This window comes from Pieris napi, chromosome 17 (genome assembly GCF_905475465.1).
Source record: "Pieris napi chromosome 17, ilPieNapi1.2, whole genome shotgun sequence".
In the NCBI taxonomy this organism is placed as follows: Eukaryota; Metazoa; Arthropoda; class Insecta; order Lepidoptera; family Pieridae; genus Pieris; species Pieris napi.
The window spans coordinates 3,315,731-3,330,179 of NC_062250.1; the positions used below are offsets into that span (position 1 = coordinate 3,315,731).

At 35.3% G+C, this 14,449-nt stretch overlaps 1 long non-coding RNA gene and 1 pseudogene across 1 annotated transcript; both read left to right on the plus strand.

The window, feature by feature from the left end:
* The first annotated feature begins 1,175 nt into the window (after positions 1-1,175).
* Positions 1,176-5,665, plus strand: LOC125057805. Its single transcript, XR_007118265.1, has 3 exons — positions 1,176-1,287; positions 1,830-1,960; positions 5,621-5,665. It is a non-coding gene; the product is annotated as an uncharacterized LOC125057805 (long non-coding RNA).
* On the plus strand, positions 5,662-13,930 carry LOC125058114 (annotated as a pseudogene).
* Positions 13,931-14,449: the final 519 nt, after the last annotated feature.

Here is a 14,449-nt window from a genome sequence, read left to right on the forward strand (position 1 = left end):
CGGAGTTTTTCTAATATGGCGATGGTCGTACGGAAAGTAAGTTAGTACTTAAGTGTAACTTAATTTTTCATTTGCTTCGACTTGTCAATTTTTTCGGCGAGAGATCTGTAATGTTGTGATTTATTATGTACTCAAATGAGATTGTCTCTTGCTTTTAGTTTATGGCGAATAGATTAATTGTAAATATAAATTAGTGCATTTTTAGTTAGTGTTCTAAGTATTTTTTGCTTCTGAAAGTCTTTCATATCGACAATCCGCCATATCAATACGAAAATTTTATAGTCGGTAGCTTTGTGGTTGGTCATTTGTAATAGATTTTATCGTAGAAGAATTTTAGTTGATTGTTCTTCGAGTCCCTCCTCAAATGATCACCGAAAACTATCCGACATGTGTACAGTATTTTAAAGTTACGTTAAAGATTTGTATGAAAATTTAATTATATTGTCTTCTTAAAATTCTGTGTATTATTTATTTCGGATGACCTAACTGGGTCACGTCAATCAGAGATCAGATTAGTAAATTTATTTATGATGCGGAAAGAAGCCATTTAATTGGGGCTAATTATAGCAAGCTTTTCTTATGTTTGCTAAATAAAGGCTAGATCCCGGGAAAGTCCAAAGAGAGGCAAACGGGCAGGAGGCTCATCTGATGTTAAGTGATATTGCCGCCCATGGACACATTGCCAGAAGGCACCCAAGTGCGTTGCCGGCCTTTCAAGAATTGGTACGCTCTTTTAAAACGCTCAGTTGTGGAACGACGAACGTCGAGGTGATACGGATGGTATTTTATAATATGCCTTGACGTCCGATAGTGAAACTCATCTGCAGGTATTACTCCTCTGAACACACTCCATGGTAAATGCAGTAGAAGATGCAGAGTGACCCAATTATTTGGTTTGATTAGCACAGAAATATATAGGTTCTACAAAAACTATTTTCTTTTAAATCATCTAGCTAGACACTATAACTTAGCTTTTAAAATGTTGTTTGTTTGAACTACATTTTTCTAAAGGTAATTCCACACAGTACATTCAAAAATGTTAGGAAAAATACAATTTTGGCAATAAAAACGCCACTCATAAACTTTCTACTAACAAATATCATAAAATAACTAATTGTTTTATGAAGTAATAACAAATGATAAAATGAAGCACATATATATTGGTCACTATCATTCTCAAGTGTAACCTAATATATGATGGTGAAGTCAATGAAAGTCTAAAGATGACAATTACGAAAGTAATATATTTAGTGGCACTGTTTTGTTTAGTATTTGTGCTCGGCGAAGGTAAGTCGATAACTCTATATGTACAGACGAAGAGTGATGGTTATTCCTTACTAGAACATTTTTACATTACATTGATATTTATAGATGTTACTTGCTGTTACTTATCCAAAATATTGTTTCTTTGGGAATCGGAATCCGAAGTAATGCGTTTCCTAGGCATGTTACGTATTAATTTGGTTTACAAAGTGGAACATGTATCCTATTAATTTACTAGAATCACTAAAGATATACAAATTTAATCTGCTATATATTTATACATTGGAAGACAATGATTATCCAGGGTGTAACTTTTAGCAGAAGTATAAGTAGTCTAAATAGCTAATTATTCAAACGAAGATTTTGTATAAAGAAACTGCATTGAATAACTTTTGATAACACGCTTACTATAAATACCGAAACTTATTATATATATAACGATTGAATAAAATACCATAATATTAAAAAAAAACATTTTTAACAAACGTATTAAATTATACCGGAAGATATATAATTATTTAGTAAATTATGTCAACATAGACGATATAAATTTAATGAATATTCAGACCAACCCTGTGCATCTCGTGATGGTGATAACGAAGAGAGCACAGTTTGTGTTTGCAATTCAACGTACTGTGATACAGTATCACGGGAAGCACCTGCCGTCGGATCTTATGTGATCTACACTAGTAGTAAAGTAAGTGATAAAGGACAATAGTGAATAGAGTAACTTCGGGTAAATGGCACACCATAAGCTTTTTGATATATTGCTATAGCTTTCTTATTAAATTCAATCAGTTTTTATTCATTAAATCAGTTCTTTGAACTCTATAGTACTCAACCATTATAAATGTAAGGTATATTAACTATCAAACAAAATTAAAATAAATGTTTTTTTAAACTTTGGCAATTCTAAAAAATAAATTCCCTGGTAAATGTAGTGAGCCATATTGCCCTCCATAGCAAAAATACAATAGTAATAAAAATAGGTAAAAAAACTTTTTAAGTTAAACGGTTTTATGTTAAACATACATTGCAATGTTTAAGATAAATGTACTAAAAACCAAAAAATAATAAAATAGATACAGTCGTGGGAATTATAAACATATGCATAGACTAGACTAAAATAAAACCGTGGGGCACGTCAATTGTCTACAAATTATCGACTTAATGTGCGATAGAAGAATCGTTTAATTCGTCGTTAAAATAGGCAGTTGGCCCGCAGACGGTCAGGAAATTACTTACTATTTTCTTGCTCATGGAAATTCCAATAGTTATACACTCCATGTAAATAAAAGAGATGTTTCAACTAGTTTATCGTTGGACATTCACACTGCTGGCTGGCGAGGAATCGTTTCACTGCTCGTAGTTTGTCTTTAATCGACAAAACATATGATAAAAGTACTACTCGCTCACCACTATGAAACCCTAAAACTCGCTTATAATCGAGCTTGCTAGCTTGTTTCCACATTCTAGCCCTACTTATCACACGTCCATCGTTGTCGGTTGAACAACTGCCTAATTATAGTGTAACATTACAAAACAAACATTTTAATCAACGATTGTAGACAATTGACATGCCCCACGGTTTTATTTTAGTCTAGTCTATGCATATGTTTATAATTCCCACGACTGTATCTATTTTATTATTTTTTGGTTTTTAGTACATTTATCTTAAACATTGCAATGTATGTTTAACATAAAACCGTTTAACTTAAAAAGTTTTTTTACCTATTTTTATTTTCTAGTTTTTAGTTTTTATTTCGCATTCTGTTTAATTCATTTAGTGCTTCATTATTGCAAGGTTCCTTGCCCGTTAGTTTATATAAATAAATCAATTCTATAATATAAATATAATATATATTTAATTAATAAAATAGATACAGTTTTTAATATAATGTTATATATATATAATATATATTTATATATTATATAATATTTATTGATTTTTATTTTATTTATTTAGTTTATTGTATTGTCACCAAAATCCAAAGTGTATACAAAATTTCAGATTAATCGGTTGACAGGAAGAGGGTGAAATTTGAATTACTAAATTTGACCCAAGAATAAATAAAACAAACGGGGTGAGCTAAATAAAACCGTTTAAAATAGAAGAACTATAATAATAATAACTGTTTCCAGTCCTGAGCATTCTTCATGAGCCCATAATTTGCAATATTAGGCATTGATCGATTTTACTATGTTTATTCACCGCTCAGTAAATATTTATCGCGCACATAGAAAAAGTTATCCATTGGTACAAAAGTGATTTTCGAAAGCAAGACCATGATTGATAGCCGCACTTAGCCACTACGCTATAGTGCTGCAAAAGTGCATGACAGTTACATAATAAAATACGTCTAAGAAAAACATATTTAAATTACGTCTAGTATAAAATATGTGAAATATTTATTAGAAATAATTCATAAACGTTTAGTAAACATTGACAAATTGGTTGTTACGCCTAAAAGTATTTGTTCCGTTTTTGTTTTAAAACCTCTTTAAAACAAAGTATTTTATAGATTCTGCCGTTTGCCTCATGCATGAAAATATGTATTGATTATACATTATTATTGTATAACTGCAACATTGAGTTTATTTTATACATAGGGGAAGGTGGGGACCCTTCGTACGGTTTTCACATTTTATGTTTTTAATTTTTTCTTTTTCCATGAATCAATCACCTGATAGCTTAAATTTATAGTCTAACTATCTGAGATTCATATAAAAAAGTTACAAATGATTTCATCCAATGTTTCAACCATAATTATGATTTAAACTAAATCTGGAATACGTACGAATCTGCCCCATCAACGGGGCACCTTCGTACAGTGTTGGGGGTACCTTCTTACGCTGTGGGGTAGTTCAAAATTCATTTATTAGCAATGAAATTAAACACAAAAATAAAGATTTAACTTCTATTAAACAAAAATAAAATACTTTTCTTATGTAAAACAAAATTTAATAAGTTAGGTAACTTAAATTTAGAATCACATGGATGGATTGGTAAATTATTCACAGCATCTGGTTCACAAGCATCAAAATCGCGTCGACAAATTTTTATACAAATTTAGTTGTACAATTCGTTTAAATGTGCCCCATCTAGTGCTGTCCGAATGTACCCCACTAACTGAATAACAACAAAATATAACTTATTTTAATATTAATGGGAAAACGTCATAAATTAAGTATTGGAGACGTATCTTAAGTATATTTTGCTAGTTACTGATAGAATACTCTACACGAAAACTTATTTTATCTACGGTAACAAGAGATAAAAACATAGATCAAAAAATTACTTACCGAGCGCGAAAACACGTCCATGCCTGTAACTTCACTCTCATCGGTGCGAATTTCACGAAACTTTGTTGATGTATAGTTGGTACCTCGACTCATGCGCACATACAAAAGCAAGACTGTACTTTGTTTCGTTCAAGTTTTATTTTGACTGTATGAATGTGCCCCGCGTACGAAGGGTAACGATCTTCCCCTACTTGTAATGTGCAAAGTCATATTTATTTATTGCCTTTATAATCACCAAGGATTATTGGTGATATCTTTCATAATTTAATTTAATTGATACAGATAAACAATGGCGATATATTATCTATTGTGCATTGAATAGCATAAAGCGATAACTCGGTGCAAGTATTTAACTTTTCACTATCAGCGAATTTATCCCTGTCGAGAAAAATGGGTTTCCTTTGACTAGTACAAGGGTGTTATGTGTGAGACTCGAAACACGGCTCGTGCCGTCTTAAATGTGACCACACACTTAGCTGGGATGCTCACATCTTTATATATGCTACTGTACGTGTATATATCACTGAACTCCTCTTAAACGGCTGGACCGATTTGAATGAATTTTTTGTATGCGGGTAGCTCCCTCGATTGTTTACATTCACAAATCACCCCGGCAGATAGGTTATTATAGTACCTACGACTCTCGGATAGCTTAACTGGTAGAGCTCTTGGCGCGTAATATTCTGGGTTCGATTCCCAGTCTGATCCGTCCGATTTATTTTTCGAAAATGGGTTGCGGTAGTTGGTTTTTATAGCCCACACACAGGCTTGTTTGTGTGTACTGTATTTGAGCGTAACATGGTTTTCGTGAACAAATGTGTTCACCAAAAATATTTTATTAAAATTTCTTCAAAGACTGAACTCTTGTCCAGTTAATCTTTTAAAAATCCACGCTCTAACTCTACAAATCCTAACAAATTGTGTGGACTGGCCATTTTGTTATTACAACTGTTCTGATAGATAGAGATCAAGAGAACTATGAAGCTCAGAAAATGTGCACTTGCTCTTCGCCTGGCTCATCTAAGTCTTCATAGAAGATTTAACTCTTTTTCAGTCGGGCAAAAGGTTGGAAAAATCAAATGGTACGATTGAAAGCTATAGTGCAATGGCACAAGCCAGTAATCAAAACACAACCGGAGAGGATGATTCCTGCGCAGGTAAATCATAAAATATATAATGCGGAAATATTGGAGAGACTTGGGCTGCGTGTGCCAAATAATCACACTCGGCGTGGTAGGCGGTCGCAATGGCTTGGAGTGCCTCGGGCGCGTATAAATTTACTCAGAGAAGCACCATTTATGCGTGTTTTGCGCACCCTAAACACTTGCTTGTGAGACGGGTATATTTAGTTGCACACTGGCTGAATTTACAAGAATTGCATTATTTATAATTAGTTATAAAAAGGTTTAGGTTTTAAGGTTTTTCTTGTTTTATTTATATTGTTTTTACTTTACTTTTTATATTAATAGATTTCTATTGTATTAGTATTAAGTTACTGTAAAATTAGGAAATAAATAAATACAAATAAAGATTTAATTCCCTCAGTTTTAGGCTTTCAGCTTGATCTTACGTGTGAAAACAATGTTTATTTATTTTCTAGCATTAACTTTTTTTTGGTTAAAAAAACTTATTAACCATTTTTATGCCTTTCGATAAACATATTTTTAACCACCTTCCAAAAAGTTAAGTGTGATTATCTATTTGGGCTTCCAGCCACGAATGCTAAAATTCCTGTGTTTGTTTGTCCACAAATTTCTCTAAAACTACATTATGTTGAGATGACTCTTAAAATTAGATATATTAAATTTTAGTGAAGAGGCCAAGTTTCATAAAGATCGGTTCAGTAGTTTTTAAGATGTGGGTAAATATTTCCTTTTATACTGACAGGATTTTGAAATCATTTTTTCAATTTCTTTAATTAATATTAGAATGGTTTTGGAGCAGCGTCTCGCTAGACTTACAAACGGACAACAGAGAGCAGTATGTCGAAGGTTTTGGAGGCTCTATAACGGATGCTGTGGCTTACAACTGGTATAAACTATCAGAAGAAACTAGATCACGACTTATAAGGTACTGGTAATAATGTCCAAGAATCCTCCCATCAAATACGGGATAGTCTAGTTGTAATTCAAACAAAAATAGGCTAAATATTTCAGCTCAAGTTTTGTGGGCATGCGCCTCTCTTAAAGGTGGTAGTTTCGAAAGCTGTAGCAATAGACTTTTCTTTCTATGTGTGCACAACACTGGTTCGGACGGTGAAGAAACCAACGTAAGGAAACCATCATGCCTTAAAACCAAAAACTCGACGTGACATAATAAATAAAACAGATACTGATTTGAGCCCAAGACCAAGGATTGTAGCGCCACTGGCTTTTTGTATCGACTTCTAATAACCGAGGTTCATAATTTTCTGTGATGATTTTAATTCTCTCGTAGTGATTACATTCATAGGAAAAAAAAAACAAAAAACTACCTACACGCTGTCTTTTACGTATTAAATAAACTTTCGTAAATAAAACTTTATCAATTTAAGCACATACTTTGGCGAGGATGGCTTGGGTTACAACATGATCCGGATACCTATCGGCGGTTCAGACTTCTCAAATCGCCCTTACACTTACAACGACTATCCTCTGGATGACGAAACTTTGTCAAACTTTACTTTAGCTGAAGAGGATACAGCGATGAAGGTAATTTCAATTTACCACATTTTCTTCCTGTCTTTACATATTTATTAATTTCCAATCAACCTGGGCGAAATAGGATGTAAAAGATAAAACGATGACGCACTTCGTACGATTAATACTTGATAAAAAATTGCATGAATGCAACATTTATACAAACATGTGAATAATTGATTGTTTTATTTTTAGCTGTATTTTAATAAACCTAAGTATTTTTCATTATATTACAAATATACTTTGTCATTAACACGTTCAATAATAAATTTGGAAAATGACATGATTTTATATTATCCAAGGTGGAATTCATTTGCGCATCCCCAAAGCCCCCATGCCCCCAAAGGTTGCAGGGTATGTGGGACTCGACCCACACCAGAATCTCTGCTATTCAGAGACTGGGTGAGTAATACACACTAAAACCACCTCGAATAGTTCCTACAAAGTTGCGTTACAGAGGCTCCAGGGACGCCCTCGCATCTCTCATGGTGCAGTACACACTACATAGGAGGTAGAAGATGGGCATATCTTCTCCTATTTACTCCGCGTCTTCTAACCCTAGGATTCGTACTAAGCCGCTCCCTCTCTCGTTCTGTCTCCTTCTGTAGCATTACTTGCTTACAGTGCATTCCATATTTCGTCACTGCCGACCATTTTTTGGACAACACAAGGCAACACGGAAAATCCCAGATGACACTTGCAATAAAGTTTTTCAACTAAACGTTTAGCGATGTGCTATACAAATAATTAAGTATTTAAATAACATTCGTAAATAGGGTCGGAAATAAAGAAATTATTTACTTTTCAATTAAATGAATGCCTAAGTTTATTTTACAGATCCCAATGATTAAGGCGATTCAAAAAATACGCAAAGAGGAAATTAAAATAATCGCATCTACTTGGTGTCCCCCAGTATGGATGAAGAATAATGAAGATTTCTATGGCTACGGTCAGCTGAAACCTCAGTACTATCAAAGTTATGCTGATTATCACGTCAGGTAGGTTCAAAAACTCCTAAAAGTGTCTTACACACTTTTAAATTCGAAACTTTTAGTTCTTAAGTCACAAGTAAAAAAGTTTATACATATTTATTAACTTGGCCCTTCATTTAAACATTCAATTCAATTCATTTCAAAGCCTTTATTTCAACTAATACAAGAGAAAGTTTACAAAATATCAATGTATAAAAAAAAAGTCCTTTAAGAAGGTTTTGTTGCACAGCTGTTCTCTTGTACAGCTTGCCTTTGTGGCACAAAGGCCTCCTCCAGCTGTTTCCAGTGCTTCCTATCCCTGGCAAGTCTTTGCCACAGAGGATCAGTGGCTTTTTTAAAGTTAATAGCCCACCGCGCACATGGTCTTCCTCTCTTTCGCTTGGTGTTGTAGCGAGGTGTCCATTGAGTGACTTTTTTCGACCAATGCCATGCAATGATCAGAGCCATTTAAGCCTTTTGGCTCTGGTCATTGCATCATCCCAGTTGGTGATCCTTCGGAGATCTACAGCTCTTTTCCTATCATTCCGTGTGTAACCTAGTATGCTCCTTTCCACACTTCTCTGGCAAGTCACAAGCTTTTGACTTGTGACTTGTGTCATTTAAACATACTAAACAATAAAAACCTAAAATATAAACAAGCAGGATTATCGCTACCAAGAAGAAAACATAATATATAGTCTGAGATACACTTTTTTTTATTACTTTATTACTAAAACCTTGCCAGCCAGCCAGTGGTTGCCCTAGTGGCTTAAGAGTGTGACTCTCATCCCTGAGATCGAAGGTTCGATACCCGGCTGTGCACCAATAGACTTTCTTTCTATGTGCGCACATTACATGAAACATTCACTCGAACGCAGAAGAAGAACATCGTGAGGAAACCGGCTTGCCTTGGACCCAAAAGAGTCGACGGCGTTTGTCAGGCACAGAAGGCTGATCACCTACTAACTAGGTACTTAATTAATTGACAAACGATCTTGAAACAGATTCAGAAATCTGCGGTCCAGACCTTAAAAGGTTGTAGCGCCACTGATTCTTTTCTTTCCCTTGGTATACTTAAGCATTGGTATGTATAGAAGAAAAATATACTAATTTTAATGTGGCAAGCACTTAGCTATTGCTATATAATCAAAAACATTTAGAGTCAAGACTTATACTATACGACTATACTTATACTCAATATGAACTCCGTAATTTCCGAACTCGCTTAAAAATAAGTTCACTGTAGTAAATGTATAAACATACCTAACAAGCAAAAGACATATTACCCTGTTTAATTTGTACTGTATTTTATTCCTTCCTTTATCCTTTCCTTCAGTGATAAAAATAACACTTTAGTTTTATCACTGAAGGAAAAAGTAGGTAGAACATGTCTTGTGCGAAGTAGAGATATGGAATATTAATAAAACACTGTTTTGACCGGATTGAAGTTATGTATTATTATAAATTTACAACTATTTAACATAATTTTAAATTTATCCGACGTTTCGCGTGCTTTACAGCGTGCGTGGTCACGGTGACTGAAGACAAAGGATGTTGAATGTCAAAAAGTATCACAGCTGCAGAGAAAGTTGAATTATCTGTATTTATTTCCCCGGAGTTGGTATCGACTAAAAGATGGAGGGTTTTGGCAAAAATGGCTCACGGTGTCCTCTATTTTCGCGGATTGTGTTTCTTTTTGAGATTTTAATTTGGATATTATTGGATCCCAGGTGTTTGACAATTTTAGGCCGTCTTCTCTATTGAAATTGGGGTGTTTTTTGATTTCAATGGCTTCGCGTACCAATCTTGGGAAGAATCTTTTCTCTTTCGCAAGTACTTTCGGTTGGTCAAAGCGTATGTAGTGATTAGGCCTATCTAGTATGTGTTCACAGACTGCTGATTTTGTGTGTCGTCTATGTCTTATGTCTGCAATGTGTTCTTTGAGTCTGCTGGACATATTGCGTTTAGTTTGCCCTATGTAAGACAGGCCACAGTCGCAATCCAGTTTGTATATACCTGCATCTTGCAATGGGGTGTTACTTTTGATTGGTCTTAGGAATTGCTGAATCTTCTTGTGCGGCTTGAAAATTGTATGAATAGAAGCTCGTTTTAGGATCCGGCTAATTCTATCTGTAACTCCCTTTACATATGGCAAGTAGGCTGGCTGGCGGGGAACTGTTTGTGTCTTGTTTTTGTTTTTGTGATGTAGCCGGGGGATGCGCAGCTTGTTTCGGTGTAGCACCTGTTTGACATGCTGTAGTTCCTCCTCGAGGTGGGTATCATCACAAAGACGTTGGGCTCTCTGAAACAAACATTTACCGACAGAAAGCAGTTGTGAAGGGTGGTGGTGGGATTCACCATTGAGGTACCTATCTGTGTGGGTTGCCTTCCTGTGTATTGTGTGACCTAGTGTGCCATCTGCTTTGCGTATAATTAAAATGTCTAAAAAGGGCAGACGGTTGTTGTTTTCTTGTTCAACAGTAAATTTAATGTTCTTGTGTATTGAATTTAAATGTGCTAGAAATGCAGATATTTTGTCATTGGGGAGTACTACAAATGTGTCATCGACATATCTCTTGTACAGTCGAGGTTTAACCGGGGCATTGGCCAGAGCTCTCTCCTCAAAGTCCTCCATGAAGATGTCAGCGACTATAGGTGACACTGGAGAACCCATGGCTACTCCATCAACTTGCACATAGAACTCATCTTTCCACATTAAGTATCCTGATGTGAGACAGTGTTTTACAATATCTACATAATCTGGTGACATGTTCTGTTCTCTAAGTCTTTTTGCAATGATATCTAGGCAGTCATTTAGTGGTAAGTTTGTAAATAGTGACTCAATGTCAAAGCTCACCATGGTTTCATTGTGGAGTAATTTGAGATCTCTCAATGTTTCCACAAAATGGTAAGAGTCCTTAACATGAGCACTAGTGTGCCCCCTGAGAGGGGATAATATTGACGCTAAGTGTTTGGCTAATTTGTATGTGGGTGAGTCGATATGACTGACTATGGGTCTTAAAGGATTGTTGTTGTCATTAGACGTCAAATCTTTAACAACAGCCTGTGTAAAACCTCCAAAAATGTATGGATTGCCAAAAATACACAAACACAACAATCCTTTAAGACCCATAGTCAGTCATATCGACTCACCCACATACAAATTAGCCAAACACTTAGCGTCAATATTATCCCCTCTCAGGGGGCACACTAGTGCTCATGTTAAGGACTCTTACCATTTTGTGGAAACATTGAGAGATCTCAAATTACTCCACAATGAAACCATGGTGAGCTTTGACATTGAGTCACTATTTACAAACTTACCACTAAATGACTGCCTAGATATCATTGCAAAAAGACTTAGAGAACAGAACATGTCACCAGATTATGTAGATATTGTAAAACACTGTCTCACATCAGGATACTTAATGTGGAAAGATGAGTTCTATGTGCAAGTTGATGGAGTAGCCATGGGTTCTCCAGTGTCACCTATAGTCGCTGACATCTTCATGGAGGACTTTGAGGAGAGAGCTCTGGCCAATGCCCCGGTTAAACCTCGACTGTACAAGAGATATGTCGATGACACATTTGTAGTACTCCCCAATGACAAAATATCTGCATTTCTAGCACATTTAAATTCAATACACAAGAACATTAAATTTACTGTTGAACAAGAAAACAACAACCGTCTGCCCTTTTTAGACATTTTAATTATACGCAAAGCAGATGGCACACTAGGTCACACAATACACAGGAAGGCAACCCACACAGATAGGTACCTCAATGGTGAATCCCACCACCACCCTTCACAACTGCTTTCTGTCGGTAAATGTTTGTTTCAGAGAGCCCAACGTCTTTGTGATGATACCCACCTCGAGGAGGAACTACAGCATGTCAAACAGGTGCTACACCGAAACAAGCTGCGCATCCCCCGGCTACATCACAAAAACAAAAACAAGACACAAACAGTTCCCCGCCAGCCAGCCTACTTGCCATATGTAAAGGGAGTTACAGATAGAATTAGCCGGATCCTAAAACGAGCTTCTATTCATACAATTTTCAAGCCGCACAAGAAGATTCAGCAATTCCTAAGACCAATCAAAAGTAACACCCCATTGCAAGATGCAGGTATATACAAACTGGATTGCGACTGTGGCCTGTCTTACATAGGGCAAACTAAACGCAATATGTCCAGCAGACTCAAAGAACACATTGCAGACATAAGACATAGACGACACACAAAATCAGCAGTCTGTGAACACATACTAGATAGGCCTAATCACTACATACGCTTTGACCAACCGAAAGTACTTGCGAAAGAGAAAAGATTCTTCCCAAGATTGGTACGCGAAGCCATTGAAATCAAAAAACACCCCAATTTCAATAGAGAAGACGGCCTAAAATTGTCAAACACCTGGGATCCAATAATATCCAAATTAAAATCTCAAAAAGAAACACAATCCGCGAAAATAGAGGACACCGTGAGCCATTTTTGCCAAAACCCTCCATCTTTTAGTCGATACCAACTCCGGGGAAATAAATACAGATAATTCAACTTTCTCTGCAGCTGTGATACTTTTTGACATTCAACATCCTTTGTCTTCAGTCACCGTGACCACGCACGCTGTAAAGCACGCGAAACGTCGGATAAATTTAAAATTATGTTAAATAGTTGTAAATTTATAATAATACATAACTTCAATCCGGTCAAAACAGTGTTTTATTTAAATGAGTTATGTTAATCAAAGACAATACTATATGGAATATTATTTTACAGGTTCATAGAGGAGTATGAAAAGCAGGATATAAAGATATGGGCCATCACTACAACCAACCGCCCCACTGGTGGTATTATACCAGACAAAAACATTAATTCCTTAGGATGGTTTCCGGCAGATCTGGTAAACATTATTTATTTTATCATTAATAACCCATTCGGGAATTGACTGATTCCTAATAGTAGTTCCTAATAGTTACCACATAAACAAAATTTATATAAAGATATTAAAATTTTGTCTTTTTTTTATGAAACGGGAGGCTCATCTGATGTCATCATCAAGTGCGTTGCCGGCCTTTTAAAAATTGGTACACTCTTTTCTTATCGTCGAGTTGGTTCGGAAATAAAATACAACAATATCGGAAATTTTAAAAAATCCAATTATACGGTTGGTATCCCTGATATCAATCAAACCCATGTGCGTTGCCCGTCTATCGAACAGAACGGGGAATTCCCCGTCACTTGTTTTCGGTCGGTGTTTTTCGTGTGTGCGTCTATTACGGGGGTCTTTCCCGTAATAATCCAGAGTCCCACAAATTCACTATCCGCCCATGTCTACGTGTAAAGGATACATTTTCTGTTATCGTATTTCACACACAGATTTGTATTAAATTCATTGGACATTATACAGTAACGACACCTACCGGCTGTGGTTATTTGGTCAAGAATGCTCCCTTGAGGTTGAAGGAACTGATCACCACCGTTCTCCTATAATACCTTTAGTAGAAACTTCAGCTTTCTAGCCAGATTGATCAAGAATATAATATTATAATTATTATCATACGATTTTTTTTTAGGGCCGATGGTTAGCAATCAATTTAGGTCCGACTCTGCGAAGTTCCCGTTACAATAAGACATTGATATTTGCTGTAGACGATTAACTACATATGTTGGACTGGTATCTTCATGGTGTATGTATTTCAGAAGATTTATTATAAATATATTTGTTATATTTTTTGTATAAATAGGTAAAACTGTGCTTTATGTTTGTTTGCATGTGATTCCGTTTTTGGCTTTTGTGTATAATGCAATTGTTTGGATAATGTTTAGTGTGTAGCTACTGTTGAACAAATAAATAAATAAAAATCAATAATAATAATTTACATTTCTCTCTATTTATGCCTATGGTATATATCAGCTAAATATAAAAAGAAACAATAGGTTTACCTCCAGGTATTGTCTTCTAACTTCTGTTTATTTATTATAAAGTAAATTTCTCTGTTTCGTGATTTTTTTTCTTGATAGGGTAGGTAATTGGTAGGAGTTTAGGTTTGAAGGACACAATAATATGTTTAAGCCACTCCCTTAGTAATTAAGGGTAAAATACTGCTGGAAACTCTGCGCTAGCAGACAAAGAAATTTGATAATAATTAAACAATTTTTTTTTACCGGATTGAAGTTATGTATTTACATTTTTTTTTTCATAATTTTAAATTTAACCGACGTTGCGCGTGCTG